Source organism: Periophthalmus magnuspinnatus, chromosome 8, assembly GCF_009829125.3.
Source record: "Periophthalmus magnuspinnatus isolate fPerMag1 chromosome 8, fPerMag1.2.pri, whole genome shotgun sequence".
Lineage (NCBI taxonomy): Eukaryota > Metazoa > Chordata > Actinopteri > Gobiiformes > Gobiidae > Periophthalmus > Periophthalmus magnuspinnatus.
The window spans coordinates 17,935,728-17,953,303 of NC_047133.1; the positions used below are offsets into that span (position 1 = coordinate 17,935,728).

Consider the following 17,576-nt stretch of genomic DNA (forward strand, 5'->3'; position numbering starts at 1 on the left):
GTATTTTTGTGTTGATGTCATCTACAGTTATACAAGTTACAGTTTGATTACATTTCTTCTCGCTTTTTAAACCTCACACCTTCCACCTGTTTTCCCCGAGATTCCCTTTTAATGAGCAAATACAAAGAAGAAATAAATAAATAAATACACAATAAAGATATAGTAATAATACCATGTGATAATAATAATAATGATAAGTAATAGTAGAAATAAATATATAAAATCATGCCTAACAAACAAAGGAATAAAAACAAGTAGCAAAATAATAATAAAAAAAGAATAATAAATAAATAAATAAAAACATAATAAGGATAAATATACATATAGTAATAATACAGTGCAATAATAATAATGATAATAATAGTAGAAATAAATTTATAAAATCATGCCTAATAGATAAAGGCATTATAAAAAAAGTGGTAAAATAATATAAATAATGAATAAATAAATACACAATAAGGATAAATATACTTTTAGTAATAATACAATATAATAATAATAATGATAATAATAGTAGTAATAAATATACAAAGTCATGCTTAAAAAAACAAAGGAATATAAAAAAGTGGTAAAATAATGACTAAAAGAATAAATAAATACAAATTAAAATAATAAATAAATAAATAAACACAGACAATATTCTTATCTTCTGGGGCGATGCCAGACGTGGAACTTGAGGGGTCCAAGCCTCCCCTAGAATGGTCAGTACCTCCCCCAAAGATTTTTGCCCCATTTTCAAAGCACATCCAATCTTGACTTAAATTGTTGTTCTAATTGAGACTCAGTGAGCATTATATTCAAGACCTTAGCCCCATCTTAGCTCCTCCCACCAAAATGTCTGGCCCCGCCCCTGCCTCTATTATATACACTGTTTTCTGGTCTATGTTCTAATGCTGTTTCCTCATCACAAACAGACCTGGAGTTGTGTTTTGTTTCATTCACACATGTTTAACACTCTGTTCCACCTTGTGATGTCATCATGTGGTAATACAGGAAGTGCTCCACTGTGTTTTAAAACTTCGTACACTCCATTCACTATAATGTTTTGAATCATTTCAGCCCTGGACTTGCCAATCTCTACTCAACTAAAGGTAAAAGGAGCTGTTAACTTGAAAACTATCACTTCATGACATCACAAGGTGGAACAGAGCATTTTGAGCTTTGGAGATGTAGACGGACTAATAATAAATAACTCCAGGTCTGTTTTTGACAACGTAACAGCATTATAACACGGCTTAATCCTCACCTCAAGTCAACTTTGTGTAATATAGGACTTTTAAACATGATTCTGATATAGATACAATTTTTTTAGTTTTCATACCTAACTGTACTGAAATAACAAGCAAAATCTTATCCAACTTATCACAGAGCAATTACAGTTTGCAGCTTGAGAAAAGTTTGTAGCCAGAATATAAAACCATTTGTCTTCAGAGCTTTGTGTGGGAGCGTCCTTGTTGTAAACCTGCTGGAGTTTGGCAGCGGCTAATGGGAGGAAGCAGGTAACGACCAAGAACTGTACATCTATTGAGAGAAACGCTCTTATCTCTCCGTTGTCTGCCCAACCCCTCCACACTATCTCCTCAGCCCCTCCACCCTATCTGCCCAGCCCCTCCACCGTATCTGCTCAGTGTCACATGGCCCTTGAATTCTGCCATTTCATGAACAGTCCTCATTTTGCTCCATTGTGTCTCGGTCCTGAAGATAAGCCGAGACAAACGCAGTCGCTCGTACGCACCATTTGTTTTGTGTCTGCGGATACGTTTTGAGGATTGTAATCTGCAAGAGGCTGTAAAAGCATAAATCTAACCGCTCCCAGCTGTCTGCAAATGCGTGTTTTTTTCAACATTATGGGAGAATAACTGCGTGTATTATGAAAAGCAGCTCTGCGAAATAGACAAAATGCTATGTTTGGAATTATAAGAGTCTGCACTGGTGCGGTTGCCAGGTGCAGAGCCCATAAACCATCCTAGAAGCACACATTGACAACTTTAAGGCCTCAACTCCACTTTGTTTGAGAGCGGGACTTGGTTCAATAGCTTTTCATTACCTTTGAGTACTGTTCCTCACCCATATCGATCCAGATTAAATTAACCTTCATTATTTGCTTTGGACTTTATGCATAAATAACAATAACTTCTATAATGATTTTGTAATCGCATTACTTTGGCTGTGAACCAGTGAATATCCAAGTGCTAATTTTCACAATATGCTGTGGAGAGGGGAGAATGAATGTCTTGGAAGTTGGTTTTAATTTGGCCATCACTTTAAATATCCTACAGCCAAAGTCGTATTTTGTGATTTATATGACGCAACAAATCTGGCCTCTGTAAGTACTTTTTCTTGTTATTTAGTTAATTTGATTGTTAAAGGTCCTATATAACTGAAAATGGACTCTTGTGAGGTTTAAGCCGTGTTATAACGCTGTTATCTCCACAAAAACACACCTGGAGTTGTGTTTTGTTTCAATAACACATGATTGAGTAACACTTTATCATTAGTCTGTCTACATCTCCAAAGCTCAAAATGCTCTGTTCTATCTTGTGATGTCATGAAGTGATAGTTTTCAAACTCCTTTCACCTTTTGTTCAGTAGATCTTGGCAAATCTAGGTTTGAAATCATCCAAATAATTTTAGTAAAGGTGTATGGAGTTTAAAAACACAGTGGAGCACTTCCTGTATTACATCATAGACTGTATAAAGAAGTGGACTATGTGAGTGTGACGTCACCCACAGTGTTCAGTTCCAGTCAAATGAAGCTCATCGAGGCTAGAGCAGGTATAGGGCGAATTTGGAGTCGAGTATTTCTGTATTTGTAATTCTGGCCATGTGTATCATAGCAACCAAAGAGCCAATCGGGAGCGAGGCTGATAAAGTTAACACCCCTTCCCGCCTGCACTGCTTGTTTAGCAGGGAGCGGTCACTTAGCAACGCTGTCAATCAAATCTGTTGCTAACGCTAGTGAGAGCGACCTTGGGGGAAGAAGGCGCTTCATTTGTTTATTATAATAGCGAATACAATAGCGAAATAAAAAAAACCAAGATCATGTAGAGCGGATTAATATGAACACTTTAAGACCAAAATGACGAGTCTGACAGTAGCAGTTACAGAGAGAGGAGCAACAGATTTTCAATGTAAAGTGAATTGGAACCAGAGTCTATGGAGCTGTAAGTGCACCAATGCTTGGACCACAGTGGGTAGCAGGTTACCTATGTCCATTTACATATACAGTCTATGATTACCACATGACATCACAAGGTGGAACAGAGTGTTTTCAGGTTGAGACAAGAATTCTGTCTAATTATGCAGGGTTTCTGTTAAACGTGTGAATGAAACAAAACACAACTCCACGTCTGTTTGTGATGAGGAAATGACATTATAACAGATCAAAAAACTGCATAATATGAGCCCTCTAAATATAATGAACTTACATGATTGTGTTAGTCGTCATTCCTCTTATTTGCGATAAGATGAGCAATTTATTTTACAGTGTTTTCATGTTTTGTGCAACACTTAAATCACAAAAAAATCCAGAAATACATTTTTTGGTAATATCACCCATCCCCGAAAGCTAGCATATTATCTGGTGTAAGCTAATCTCATTATAATTAATTGTATGAGACCTACTTCCAGCCAACCCCTTTGCACTGTACACTCTTTCCCCGAGTCTCCGAGCGCCGTCTGCTTCTGTGTCGTCTGCATCAGGTTACGTCTGCTGTGCGCTCAAGGCTAATAAGATCGTAATGAGCAATTTCATGGCTGTTTGTGGCTCAATTATAGTTTCCTCTCAGTCTCTGATAAGAACCAGGACGTCGCGATGAAGAGGGTTTTCATTTGTACCTCCTCCTCCGCCTCCTTTGCGTAAATTGTCTGCTACAATGATGAACAAATGATGTCAATAGCATTAATCATATCGGCATTGTCTGATTTTGGCAAAGTGTGAACGGCTTCCTGTTTGTGTTACACGTCCTTAATGTTGGCAGTCAGAAAATAATCATTTGCTAAGTTTTAAAGTCTTTATTTGGAAATGTTTGAGATGAGATATGCTTGATTTAAATGTATTTATTGCATCTTAAAGGTCTTATATTACACATGTTGTGATGTTACCTCCTCAAAAACATACATGCTCTGTGAGAATGACCACAATGTAGAGCTTTGAGGCCCATTCTAATACGTGTAAATACTATTTCATGTCCAAGCTGTAGACTGTATATATAAATGGACATAGCTAACCTCCTAGTCGTCTCCATTGACTCAGGTTCCAATGGACTTTCTATTGAAAAGCTGTGGCTCCTCTCTCTGTAACTGCTGCTGTCAGACTCTTCATTTTGGTCTTAAATGTTCATATTAACCCGCTCTACATGATACTGTTGTTTTTATGTTGCTATTGTGCCTGTAAATCAAAATATAAACAGTAATAACAGACAAATTAGAGGTTGCTCCTGCTAGCGTTAGCAACAGGTTTGATTGACAGCGTTGCTAAGTGCCTGCTTACTATGATGCAGGCAGGAAGGGGCGGTACCTTCAACAGCCTCGCTTCTGGTTGGTTATTTGGTTGCTATGATACTTGGGGTTGGAATTCTAAATATGGAACTTGACTCCAAATTCACCCTGTAACTGCTCTAGCCTCGATCAGCTTCATTTGACTGGAGCTGAAGCTGTGGGTGACGTCAAAGCCCCGTGGTCAAAACGATGAATTCAATGGGCTGTGCTCAATGGCGCATGTCGCGAGTTTAGCCTTTAGCGGTTAGCGTCCTGTCCATGGACCATGTGCAGATGAGCTACCCCTCATGAGACTTTGAACGACGAGAGGAAGCAGAGCGGAGCAGCTGCGTGGAAGCAAGGGAATAATAAATAAATGACAAATTATGCTTCCAGGAGCTTCTGAAGCATGTTCTAAACCTGCAGCTCGTTCATGACCATGTGACCCCTCTAACCAATCAGAGCTTGAGCTTAGCTAGAGCGGACATAGAGCGTAGCCAAAGCTAACATTTAAAAAGTTTTTTTTTTTAAGCCAACAGACGGATTTTGAGCTGAGAAAAAGTTTATGATCTGAAAATAGGTAAAAATCGTCACAAAATTCAACCTTTGTGAAAACTGAAGGCGCCTTGTCAGTCCCTGTCAGTCCCTGTCAGCCGAACACGAGCAGTTTGTGATGACATTGTGCTCTATGAGAAAAATCCTTTCTGGGTGGGAGGGATTTTTTTCATTGTAGTACCAATAAGTAGCCACTAATCAAACTCACTTTAAACTAGCAATACCCTATGCAGTTATTTTAATAGATCCATGGTGACATCACACTTGCTTAGTCCACTTCTTTATACAGTCTGTGGTCTCAGCCCACATCACCCAGCAGCACACTGCAGCCTCACATTGGTAGTGAGTGAAAATAGCTTGTGTTTTTTTCATTCCCAGTGGAGGTGGGGCTCGGGGTGGGCAGTTGTACGGTGGCCTGTTGGTTTACACACACAGATTAGTCCGGGCTGGAGAGGGGCCAGTGCAACAGACCCAGAGAGACGAGAAAGAGTTGGTCACAAAACAACAGGGATCCTCTGGAATAACAGGGCTGTCCGCTCTGGTGGGGCAGATTTGGAAAGCGTTTAATCTGCAGGACAAGCTGTTTGAGTTTGATTCCGTTGCCAAACTAAGTGCTAAAACATCTGAGGTTTCTTGTGACAAATACAAATATAGATGTTTTCAGCTTCAGTCTAACCTGTTCTGTTATGTTTTGTTTCCTGTGGTTTCCAAAGTCAATGAAGTGAAGAACACATGCAGATGTTCAGCTCTGACAGAGGAACAGAAAAAGGAAAAATGTTTTTACCAACAGTGACAGAAAAATTCAATTACCGCATTCATACTTCATATTTTGTTTGGAGAAAATATGAAAATATGGCTCCAGAGGTTTTGCCTCTTACAAATTGGTTGGTGATTTGAAACTAACTTTGAACTGAGTTACTTTAACAATGAACACATTTTTGTTTTTTTTGTTTTTTTTGCGATCATTATAAATCACCTCTAGACGGCACATTTCATGATATATGTGTTTGTGTTTAGAGTATGGTGTGTACCACTGTGAGAATGCAGCTCAATGTGGATCCAAGAAATAAATAAAATAAGTAAATAACATAAAATAAATGACTGTACTGAAAACCCAAGTCGTGTCATCATTTTAACTGCTGAGCATTCCACCATAGGCATACATCCAGTGCACCCCCAGAGCGATGTCACTGCAAAATATCAATAATATATTTTATGTATTCTAATCTTTGCTTAATTACCTTCATGTGTAAGTGACAGATTTGACGACTCTCTTCACTGAAACATACTGTATGAACATGTTGCTGCTTCATCTAGGAAGCAACACACCTGACAACACATAGATAAATCTAAGACTTATGTATATATAAGTTTCATCCCATGCTATGGAACATTTCAGGCAAAACGAGAAAGTAGCTGGCGGACCCTCCAACAGCAAACTGACATAGTGCATCTTTAAATCAGCCCTATTGTCCTTGTGTCTCTACAGTTATAATCTCTGACACATGTGGATCTTTATGTTATAATTTGGACATTTTAAATAACAATTTTCATCTAAAACGACTTAATAAAAGAAACAAATCCGCTGACCAATGGAAGCTGAAGTTGCTGTAAACGTCATCACAACAAAGAGCCGTGAAGCTGTCGGCGCCCCCTATGGATAGCTGCACATCACACTAGCGAGTAGCCAATTATTTTTTTCATCTTTACCAAAATGACTACACACGCTGCTGAATCCTACGACTATCACCAATTAAGAAAGTAGAACTGGACAAGGAAGTGCGTACGTCACAGTGGAGGTGAAAACGGGGGTAGATCTACAAAATGGCGTCTTGAAAATAAGCAATTAAAGATGACTTAAACATGAATCACTCTAAATACAACTTTGAGAGGGTAAATGAGATTGAAACAACTATAACATGGTTAAAAGCTCTGAAAAGCCCATTTGCAGAACAGGTCTGATTTTAACCTTTCTTTCACTTTGTCAAAAAAAGTTCCTTATGTAACATCACTGTAATCAATAACCAGCAGCAGCATGTGGCACTGTTCAATATCTGTTGTGTTTTCCAAGTACAACAATACCGCAGACTCAGGTGTTTTATAATCTATACATTACACACTTCGCTTGGGACACACTCAAATCCAATCGAACGCTTCCCAGTGAGAGCAATGTAGCCCCCGCCGCGCTCCAGATACGAGCCCGCCATTCTCTCACGGCTTCCTCTCCAAACCTAACAGACTATCCCGCGTTCCCCGTCAGCCCCGAGGTGTCGGGAGGTGACGCCAATCGTCCGTTTCCGCCGGCAGATTAGAAGAGCCGCGGGGGACCGGTCTGAATGAGGCAACACAGAGCCAAAATGGAGGACACTCGATAGCGATGGAGCCGTTTCCATCCCGTCCTCGCCAAGGCTGTTTGAGCTAAATGCTTTGATTAAATTCATTGTGTGCTTGAGCAGATACACTTTCCCCTCTGTCGCCTAAAGGGTATTTCTTTGGCCCTGCCCTCCATCGCCGGGGTAGAGTTGGAGAGGAGGAGTTGTTGTTTTTTTTTTTAAGTGGTTCTTTCTGTGCTGCCCTGTGGAGAGATGTGGACTCAGCCCCTGGACACGGAGCTGATGACGCAGTTTGGGTGAATGGACCATCTGCCCTACGTCCACAGAGGGACATTTAAGACCTGCAGTGTCCAAAGATGTTTACCTTTACGGCAGGAGGAACATAAACAGCTAGTTAAATAAGTATACTTAAAATGTTAATGCCAGTGATAAGGAACTAGTCTTTCTATAAAGCGCGGGGTCCCCAACCACCAGGCGATACAGCCATCTGGTACCAGGTCCCAGAGGAAAATAAACATCTTTTAGAAGGAAGAATCACCTTTTTATCTGAAAATATGGTACAAATTAACCTGGTAAACAGCAGACATCAGTATTAAGGTCATTTTTGTAGGCGTTGTATGCGTTTTGCACTGTTATTACTAGGCCTGTCATGTCAATCTCTATATCGACCTACCATTCACTACATGAAGCTGGAATTATAGTTTTTTGGGGTCAGTATTTATCATGTGTACATTTACTTTGCATTACGGGGATAGTTTTTTGGCTACATGATCAGATTTAAGCTATAAAAGGTTGAATTAATAACTTCTTTGGCTCATTACAGATGCAAACTAACGACTAAAGTGTTTCATTCTGCTGTTTATTCATTCCAGCTCATGATTTGTAACAATATTGTAGATTTAGAATATTTTTTGTGGTTTAAATCTGCTCTTGGGTTGTTGTTTCAGTGGCATAAATCAGTTTCAATATTAGCGTTTATCGTCTGTAATTACTTCAGCGATATATCGGACTTCAAAATGTGTTATCATGACAGGCTGAGTTATTACCGACCCTGCTGCTTTAGACCAGCTCCCTGAAAATGATATTATGTTAAGTGCTGGTCCACAAAAAGGTTGGAGTAAATAGTCATGACTGTTTTTAATAAAAAATTTACACGACCAGTCAAAAGTTTGGACATGTTTTTTCATTTATTTTCTTCTTTATTTTCATGATTATTTACACTGTTGATTCTCACTGAAACATCAAAACTCAGAATGGACACGTATGGAATGTAGCAATCCAGAAATGAACTCAAATAACTCGAATAACTCAAAACGTGTTTCACATTTAAAACATAAAAATAGCCTTTACTCTTTGCTTTTATCCCTGCTTTTCACTCTTAACAGTTGTTCCAGGGCCAAGAAATGACAAGTGAAAACCATTTCAGGGAACTTCATCAAGAAGCTCATTGAGAGAAAGACAAGGGTTTACAGCTGTCCACAAAGCAAAGGACAAAATGGTGGATAAAAGTGGGGGAAATGTGTTAACTCTGCAGGGTGGCTGGCTGTTCCCCTAGAGACAGGGTGAGGAGCTCAGTCACATGGGAGGAACTCGGAGTAGAGCCGCTGCTCCTCCACGTGGAGCGGAGCAGCTGAGGTGGCTCAGTGTTCTGTTCTGGATGCCTCCTGGACGACTCGTTGGGGAGGTGTTCATGTCCCACCAGGAAGAGGCCGCGGGGAAGACTCAGGACACACTGGAGGGACTGTGTCTCTCTGCTGGCCTGGGAACGCCTTGGGATCTTCCCAGAAGAGCTGGAGGATGTGCATGTGTAAAGGGAAGTCTGGACCGCCCTGGTCAGACTGCTGCCCCCACGACCTGGCCCCAGATCAGCGGCAGCAAGGGGATGGATTTAAAATATATTTAGTTGAATTATTTCCCTTCTTTTTTACATAATTCCATATTTCTTACTTCATATATTTGACTTCTTCTGAGTCTATATAAAATGTAGAAAGTAGTAAAAATAAAGAAAAAAACACAGATGAGACGTGTGTCCAAACTTTTGATGGTGTAAATATGTGTGATTATCTAAAAGAAATGTCTACTTCAAAATATTTAGGAAATAAACTAAAACTGAATTGTCCCGAAAAGTCCTATTCATAACAGCAGGCGATCCCTCCAGCGAGACAATGCTGCTTTTTATAAAGCCCGAAATCACAACAGCATCTGTCATTAGACAATAAAAACAGATTGACCAGCACTCACTGGAAACAAGCACACGTTATAATGCATGCAAGGAATTTTGAGAAGTTTCCACATTTAAAATATACAGTATGAGGTTTAGTTTTGAATTGTTAATCACTATGGAAATCATCCTCGTCAGTCAAAGCTCCAGAAACACAGTTGGAAAAAGTAAGTAAGCTAAAATCTTTTGAGATTTTAGTTTACTTACTAAAGTAAACAAAAAGCTTTAGTTACCATAGACTATATATATAAATGAACATAGCTAACCTGCTAGCTGTCATGTTCCAAACAGGAAGTGATCATAGGCGCGTTTCCGGCTCCATTGATTCCGGCTCCAATTCACTTTCTATTGAAAAACTGTGTCCCCTCTCTCTGTAACTGCTGCTGTCAGACTCGTCATTTTGGTCTTAAAAAGTTTGTATTAACCCGCTCTACATGATCCTGGGTTTTTTATTTTGCTATTGTGCCAGTAAATTAAGATATTGTCGCCCATGCTATCTTTAGCAACAGATTTGATTGACAGTGTTGCTAAGCGCCCACTCTCTGCTAAACCAGCGGTGCGGGCGGGAAGAAGCGTTATCTTCAACAGCCTTGCTCCGGATTGGCTCTTTGGTCGCTATGATACTCCTGGTCAGAATTCCAAATACTGAACTTGTCTCGAAACTCGGCCACTTCTTAATAATCATTTTAACCCCAAGTTGTTTTTGTGGCTACTAAATATTTTAAATGTAAGAAAGTACTGCCCTGGAGTAGCTGCTACACTTCACTGGTATGTAAGTGTTATTTCTTGAATCTTATACATGAAGATGTCCGGGTATTATTATTGGGTATTATTATTATTTCCCCCTGGAGGCGCTGTAGAAAGAAACATGGTTATCGTGAGTCAGTGGGACCGGCGGCGTACATGTGTGTTTATCGATTTTATGTGATTGCTAGCCTGTCGCGGCACTTGTTTTGGTTTTGTTGGTCCATCGCTCCCAAGATGGCATTTTATTCAGCGTAAATGTGATGTGGCCTCGAGTGCTGCTGGCCTCTTGTCTGAAGGCGTTTTGTGGTTATACAAGTGTAATATTTGGTTATTTGTCCTGTCGTCGTGAAGGTGAGCGAGTATGTGTAATATTGTTCCATAGTACCTCAGGTTATAGGCAGAAACATCACAGCAGCACAATCCTTACCCTGTTATTGGTTTACTTCGTCTTGCAGAGCGCAGCATGCAGTCAATCTAATATAACAACTGCCCTTTGTGTTATGTCGCCTGTTCTGTTACTGCTGACATTTCTGTGTCTTCCTATGCAGCTTAAATAATAAACGTCATAAATTTGCTGTTTGTGTTGTTCATAAATCAGATCTACATTTATATAATTCAAAGCAAAAAATGTTTAACTGCCACCCACGTTTAGTTTTTTTATTTTTTTATTTTAAAGGTCTTGTACCCAATTCTTTTCCACGTATTTATTTGAACAAAATGTCTTACCCATAGACTGCATAAAGAAGTGGACTAAAGGAGTGTGACGATCAGCTCCAAATGAAGCTCATTGAGGCGTGCAGTTATAGGGACCAATTTGGAGCAGAGTTCCATACTTGGAATTCTGGCCATAAATATCATAGCAACAAAGAACCAATCCGGAGTGAGGCTTTTGAAGGTAACGCTCCTTCCCGCCCATAAACTTAGCAAAGCTGACAATCAAACCTGTAGCTAAGGCTAGCAGGAGCGACCACAGGGAACAAAGGCGCCTGATTTTTGTCTGTTATTAATGTTCATATCTTGATTTACAGACAAAATAGCGGAATAAAAACCCCACGATCATGTAGAGGGAGTTGATACGAACATTTAAGATCACAATGATGAGTCTGACAGCTGCAGTTACAGTTTTCAATAGAAAGTGAACTGGAGCCAGAGTCGATGGAGCCGGAAGTGCGCCCATGAGCACTTCCTATTTGGAACAGCTAGCAGGTTAGCTATGTCCATTTATATACACAGTAAATATATACCGTATAAGCAGCACCTGAAGTGTTGCATCCGCTACATGCTGTCTGAATCTAATTATAAAAGTTTTTTATTTTCTGATAATCAAAAAGTGTGCTGTTGGCATGGTAGTTGATTTTTAGCATTACCGCAAAGGCAAAACTGTGGCCTTTGACAGTGGTGAAAAGTGCTTATAAACTCATCATGGTAAATAATTAGGATGCTTGGAATGTGTAAGGTAAGTGAGGAATATCTTGCAAACTGTGTTAAAGGCCCTATATGTTGTGTTTTGTTTCATTCACACATGTTTGAGTAACACTTTATTATTAGTCTGTTACATCTCCAAAGCTCAAAATGCTCTGTTCCACCTTGTGATGTCATAAAGTGGTAGTTACTTTTACCTTTAGCTCAGTAGAGATTGGTAAATCCAGTTGTGAAATCATCCAAATGATTCTAGTGAAGGTGTATGGAGTTTCAAAACACAGTGGAGCACTTCCTGTATTACCACATGATGACATCACAAGGTGGAACAGAGTGTTTTCAGTTTGAGAGAAGAACTCAGCCTAAATATGCAGGGATTGTGTGTTAAACATGTGTGAATGTAACAAAACACAGCATTATAATATAACATAGATCAGAAAATTGCCTAATATGAACCGTTTAAAATGAACTGCCTCTGTTTTTCACGTTTTGTTTTTTTTTAAGATGTTTCTGAGACTTTTTTATCCGTGAGAAAAGTCAAGCTTCAGCGCTGTCAATCTTGATTTGAGTTTGGGCTCGTAGTCTGTGCTATTGCCTTTGTTATTCTGAGGCTATAGCATTATCTTCAAACCTTTGTAACTTTTATATTTCGTTGAACTTTTTAGATGAAAAAAATATCAGTTCTCTTATCTTCTAAGACCTGCTGTTTCCAAGCCACTTTGGAGTTTTGGCCCCAATTATGAAGCCTATTTTTTGATTCAGAAAATAATTGTTGTAAATACAAGTATAATGGCTTGGCAAATTACTTATCAGTATAAAAAGCTTTTTCTTGATCTGGTAATGAGGCTAATTATCTTTTGGCCGAGGCATAAATGGAGTAATTTTTGCTGGTGTCTCGTGTTACAAAGAGCTCCAAATGGTCTGCTGGTGTATTGAGCCGATACTTCAGACACTGGAACAGATACACATCAATACAGCTGGGATTTGTCTGCTCTGGTCTGACAGCTCAAATAGATCTGAAGACACTCAAGTTTTGTTTTCCACACAGCTCCATCCTTTATATCTGCCATAACTCTGAACTGGACTTTTCAATACATTCACATCTCAAAGTATTGCTGCAGATTTTTATCATGTTACTTCAGCCAGTACAGACTCGGAGAGACACGTAGACCTGGGTCAATAGTGGAATTTGGTGCAATTAACAATTGTGTCACGATTAAAGACATGAAACAAGAGAATACTGGGTTTATTAAATGAGCTTTCTTCGGCGATCAGACCCTGGTAAAAGACATGGTAGGCAAGGGAAGAACTTTACAAAATAAGAAAGACATTAAAATCACAATACAACAAATTAAAACATAAATAATCATCATCAAAGTAATAGAGAAAAGAGGCAGAATAAAACCCTTTCAGTCATATGCACAGCTAAACAGAACCGTCTGGAGCCTGAATTTAAAGAGGCCTGTCTCACATCTTCAGGAAGACTGTCCCAGGTTTTAACTGCACAAAACTGAAATGCTAATTACCCATATTTAGTCCGGTTCAGTCCCAGTGTAGCCCCGGTTTAGTCTTTGTTTAGTCTTTGTTCAGACCTGGTTTAGTCCTGGTTCAATTCCTGTTCAGTAATGGTTTAGCCTTTGTTTAGTCTTTGTTTAGTCCTGGTTTAGTCCTCCTGTTTTACTCCTGGTCTAGGCCTGGTCTAGTCCTGGTTTAGCCCTGGTTTAGTCCTGTTTTTTAGTCCTGGTTTATTCCTAGTTCAGCCCCGGTTCATCCCCGATTTAGTCCAGGTTTAGTCCTGGATTAGTCCTGGTTTAGTCCAGGTTTAGTCCTGCTTCAGTCCTAGTTTAGTCCTGGTTTAGTCTAGGTTTAGTCCTCAGAGTGTGAGATGGCTCATGTGGCTCTAACATGTGGGAGATGTTCTTTGGTGCTGGTCCATGGAGAGACTTGTCTCAAGCAGAGCTGCTTTAAAGTCTATTCTCTGAGCCACCAGAGTGGAGGAGAGAGGCCGGGGTCGGGGTCTGGACAGTGGAGGTGGTGGAGGTGAGGCTGAGGAGAATGAAGAGGACGAGAAGCCGAGGGTTTGCTGAGGAGGAGGTGTGGCTTGGCACAAACTGAAATGGCTGTGGGAGGAGGTGCTGAAGGCTGAGGAGCAGGTCAGTTCTTCCAGGCTGAACTGAAGCTATCTCCATATCATACTGTATAACGAGTGAGCCAAAAGCCGTTAAGCACACAGCGACAAGCAGAGCAGAAGTGTCACAGAGTTTATTGTATCTGGAAAGCTATAGTTTTAGCATCAGTATTTATTATGAGTACTTTTTCTTTGTTAAAGTGTGGTGATTGGGGGTATTTTTGTTGCAGTACGATAAGATTTGAGCTGTAGAGGGGTGAATAAGTCTACTTTATGGCTAATTATTGGTCCATTCTGCTTTTAATGAAACTCTCTATTTAAAAAATGCATTTTTCTGTCTTGGTACAGTTTCTACAATAATTCAGATGCCCTATCCTAATAAGATCAGCACTTCCAGTCTGATCCATATACCCCCCACAATGCATCACTGTGACATTTTTACGTTGATATCACTTTCAAGCATCATATCAAAAAAACATAATTTTCTTGCAAGTAGGAGGTACCAAACGATTCACAAACATCCGACTAATGACTAGAGAAGATATATCTGCTCTTTTAAATCCTACACTAACAACGATGTTCCAGCACTAGGGCGCCCCCTGCAGAGAGAGCTGTCACAAACCAGGATCCAAAACCCAGAGACTTTTAAATATTACATCTAGATCTGTGCGCAGCAGGCAAAGGCAACATGGAGCTGCCAACACACACCGCAGCTCCAGTGCCCCTTTGCATGAGGCAGAAACAGCAGGCCAAAGCCAATATAGCTGTACTGTCGTCGTTAGGCGAGCATCATTTCAGCTCTGTTTATTGGCTACGGGACATTGCTGTGTTGTGTATTTAAAAATCCATTTATTAAAGTTCTATATTACACAAAACTGACTCTGGTGAGCTTTAAGTCATGTTATAATGTTGTTACCTCCTCAAAAACAGACCTGGAGTTGTGTTTTGTTTCATTCACACATGTTTGAGTAACACTTTATTATTAGTCTGTAACATCTCCAAAGCTCAAAATGCTCTGTTCCACCTTGTGATGTCATGAAGTGTTATGTTTCAAGTTAACAAGTTAACCTTTTAACTTTAGTTCAGTAGAGATTGGAAATTCCAAGGCTGAAATGATCCAAATGATTCTAGTGAAGGTGTGTGGAGTTTCAAAACACATTGGAGCACTTCCAGTATTACCACATGATGACATCACAAGGTGGAACAGAGTGTTTTCAGTTTGAGAGAAGAACTCAGCGTAAATATGCAGGGTTTGTGTTTTAAACATGTGTGAATGAAACAAAACACAACTCCAGGTCTGTTTGTCATGAGAAAACTGCATTATAACAGATAATATGGGCTCTTTTTGTGCCATTTATGAGGTTCGACTTTTTTCTAGGCGACATTTTGAGGACTTTTGACCAGCAACACAACAGCAGGGCCATATGGTACAAAGTAGTCAGACAACGGTTCATTATCTCTTAACTAATTTGTGTAATTTTAACTTGTTAGCGAAGTAATAGTGTCCAGTATTTATTGCTTTAATGTTGTGATTGTTGCAAAAAACAGAAAAAAAACAACAACAGGAAATAGCATAAAATAGGCCCTTTAGTATTCCAGTATGTGCTGTAGCGTCCATGTTAGCGTTGCGTATTACACAGACTATAGGGGGAAAACAGTATGTAGAGATAATTGATCTGGCTCATTGTCAGCTTGGGAAGGTTTTGTTTTGAAATCCACCTGTGTGCATTGTTCAGCGTTAGCTATAGCTTCTCTGCTCCCTGCCCCCCCAGGTGCACACTGGCATCTACAAAATGCCACAAATGAGACGTACCTGGAGACAAGACGCTGGAAGCAAACACGCCGCTCTAATGAAAAACAAAGCTCACATAACCGGAGTTCCTGCCAGGATCTGTTCACTCATTTCCCACACAAATCCGACCTCGGAATCCGTCTGTATCGTTCCCAGTCATACGTGTACACATGCGCTCCATCACATGCGACGCTAATACCGCTCTAACGCCCAAACATGAACTATGAGATACGCCTAAAGCCCTGAGTTTCACAAAGCAATATAAAAGAAATTACCTCCATCTTGGATTCACCTTATTGGTCGATGCTGAAAATAATATGTTTTGGCCTCTTCCCAAGTCGAGGTTGCAAGAAAGCAAGTTTAATATAATTCTTGGAGGGCTAGCAGTGACCTGGGTGAAGGCGGAGCAGGCCTCTAATGTGCCTGCCATTTTAAATACCAGCCAAGAGCTAAAAGGTTTAGAAGAGCAGCTACTGAAACGCAATCACAACAGTACAATGGAATATTTGGACTAGTATACATTGATATGAGAGTTTTGACCAGTCATTGAAACTAAAACAAAAATAAAATGGGCTGATTTAAGTAAGGATGCAATTTTAGACCACTGCAAAAACAAGAATGTGGTAACGCCGTTATCACTGAAACAACAAACAACAAACACAACTATGGGATCAAGTATCTGTTGGGATTTGGATGCTGTGGGGAAGCTGGTCCGATGTGGTGGAAGTAGGAGGCAGAAAAACTCCCAATTAATCAAATTTATTACAGCTCACCGTGGTATATCGTATAAAAATAATACATCTTTACAAAGTCAACGGTCTCAACTAAAGCAAAAGCAGCAGAAATGAAGAGACTAAGGAAAAACCCACGTGTGCACAGCTGATTTTCCACAAAAAGACTGACTTGCCCTGCTTATGTACCCTTATGTACCCTCTCAAATCAGAAGTACCTCCCACAGTTAAACACCATTTACTTCACAGCTTCAGTAGCTACAACTTTAGTAGGATCTTACACTACACTCTTTAAAGTAACAGGTGTGTGTGGTTTTAAGTGTAGACTAAAAGACTAAAGAAAAACAAAACAGGGATAGTTATGTTTGGTTGTATATTGAAAAATTATTGGAAAAGAACACATGTGTAAATAAACAAAATTATGGTGATATTAAAAGAGACAAAGGTCCACGTTGTCACAGATGTAGAGATCGATTAACCTTTTAAGGGCTGAGCACACTATAGACCAGTATAGCTCACCTGCACTTTTATTCTTTTTTTAGCAATACAAAATCATGTTAACGGAAGTATCACTGCATTTTTTCACACAACTATTTCTATTTTACATATCCATCTGTATTTTTCCTTTGACGCGTCGGATAACTGACTCAGTGGCACCTGCACTCTGATTCGTCATCTTCAAGAGACAACGTAAGCAGATTACCGTAATGACAGTAAAATATTTAAAGAGCCCCGTGCCTCTGCTTTGAGACGCCGTTTGAATTTACATGAGAGCACGACTGGTTACGGGGTTACGGTAATGGCGACGCTAGCCTCCAACGCTATAGGGTTAAGGGGGACGAGGGGGCATATACTCTGTTTCGCATCTGCACATCCTTCTATCTTCTTCCGCTTATCCAGGGCCAGGTCGCGGGGGGCAGCAGTCTCATCCTAAGGCGTTCCCAGGCCAGCAGAGAGACATAGTTCCTCCAGCATATCCACATGAAGGAGGAGCGGCTCTACTTCGAGCTCCTCCCATGCGACTGAGCTCCTCACTCTGTCTCTAAGTGAGTGCCCGACCACTCTGCGGAGGAAACTCATTTGACTGCTTGTATCTGCCATCTTGTCCTTAAAATCACATCTATAATAAGACAAAAGCTCTATTACAAACAAATCCCTTTTTACACAATTT

The 17,576-nt window shown here is 39.9% G+C and overlaps 1 long non-coding RNA gene across 1 annotated transcript in view; it reads left to right on the plus strand.

The window, feature by feature from the left end:
• Nucleotides 1–15,164, plus strand: part of LOC129456453 (uncharacterized) — a 244,754-nt gene extending 229,590 nt beyond the window's left edge. Inside the window, exon 3 of the long non-coding RNA XR_008648777.1 lies at nt 15,101–15,164. This is a non-coding gene — a long non-coding RNA (uncharacterized LOC129456453). The remainder of the gene's footprint in view (nt 1–15,100) is intronic.
• The last annotated feature ends 2,412 nt before the right edge of the window (nt 15,165–17,576 follow it).